This window comes from Crocuta crocuta, unplaced genomic scaffold (assembly GCF_008692635.1).
Source record: "Crocuta crocuta isolate KB4526 unplaced genomic scaffold, BGI_CrCroc_1.0 scaffold130, whole genome shotgun sequence".
NCBI lineage: Eukaryota > Metazoa > Chordata > Mammalia > Carnivora > Hyaenidae > Crocuta > Crocuta crocuta.
In genome coordinates, this window is record NW_027527920.1 from 14,540,939 (window position 1) to 14,542,149 (window position 1,211).

General features: G+C 37.5%; 1 non-coding gene across 1 annotated transcript; it reads left to right on the plus strand.

Moving 5' to 3' along the window:
• Window positions 1-662: 662 nt before the first annotated feature.
• On the plus strand, window positions 663-844 carry LOC144219221 (U2 spliceosomal RNA). Its single transcript, XR_013331346.1, has one exon. It is a non-coding gene; the product is annotated as a U2 spliceosomal RNA (small nuclear RNA).
• Window positions 845-1,211: the final 367 nt, after the last annotated feature.

Below are 1,211 nucleotides of genomic sequence, written 5' to 3' on the forward strand. Positions count from 1 at the left end.
AATAAACTATTTATTTATTAAAATTTTATTTTAAAAAACTATTATTTTTTAATAAATAATCTCTCTTTTCTCTCTCTCTCTGCCCCTCCCCCACTCGTGCTGTCTCTGTCTCTCACAAAAATAAATAATCTAAAAAAACATACCATTTACAATAGCATCAAAAACATGAAATATCTGTGACTAAATCGAACAAAGCATATGCAATATTTGTATGTTGAAGGTCTTGATTGAAGTGCTTCAAGAATCTTTGCATGATGTGGCACCTGGGTGCCTTAATCGGTTAAGCCTCTGACTCTTGATTTCGGCTCAGGTCATGATCTCACAGTTTGTGCGAACGAGGCACTTATTGGGTTCTGCACTGACATCACAGAGCCTGCTTGGGATTCTTTCTCTCCCTCTCTCTTTACTCCTCCCCCACTCTTTCTCTCAAAATAACTAACATTTAAAAAAAAGAATCTTTGTAGGAGATGTGCATGAGATAAAATAGCATAGAAGTGTACACACACGTTGTACCAATAGCAATGCCTGATTTGATATTATAGTAGAGTTACAAGAGGTGTAATCATTTGGAGAAACTGGATGAAGGGTTCATGGAAACTGTACTATTTTTGTAATTTCTTGTGAATCTATAATTATTTCAAAACTAAAAGAAATTTTAAGCAATCACTTCTTGGCCTTTTGGCTAAGATCAAATGTAGTATTTGTTCTTATCGGTTTAATATTTGATACATCCTCTGAGGACAATATAGTAAATGGATTTTGGAGCAGGGTTATAGGAATGTCCTTTGTCCATTTCAATGCATGAACCTGGTATTGCAGTACCTCCAGGAACAGCACACTCCCTTGGGGGAAATACCCAGATGTTTAAAGTCAGTTTGAGCTGTTGGGAGTTGTTCATCTGAGATGATGTCTTCTGGATGCTTCTGCCTTCTAGTGTTAAGTGAATGGCTTGTGCCTGGCTTCCTGGAGACATAGGTACATATACGCACTATGTACCACTATAAGCATGAATAAATGTATAATTATGCCAAAAATTTTTTTCTTAAGCAATCTCAACTTTTTTTTTAGTTTATTTTTGACAGAGAGAGAGGGAGAGAGAGAGAGTGAGCACACATGAGTTGGGGAGGAGCAGAGAGAGAGGAAGGCAGAGAGCTCGATGTAGGGCTTGAACTCATAAACTGTGAGATCATGACCTCAGCCAGGTGGACACT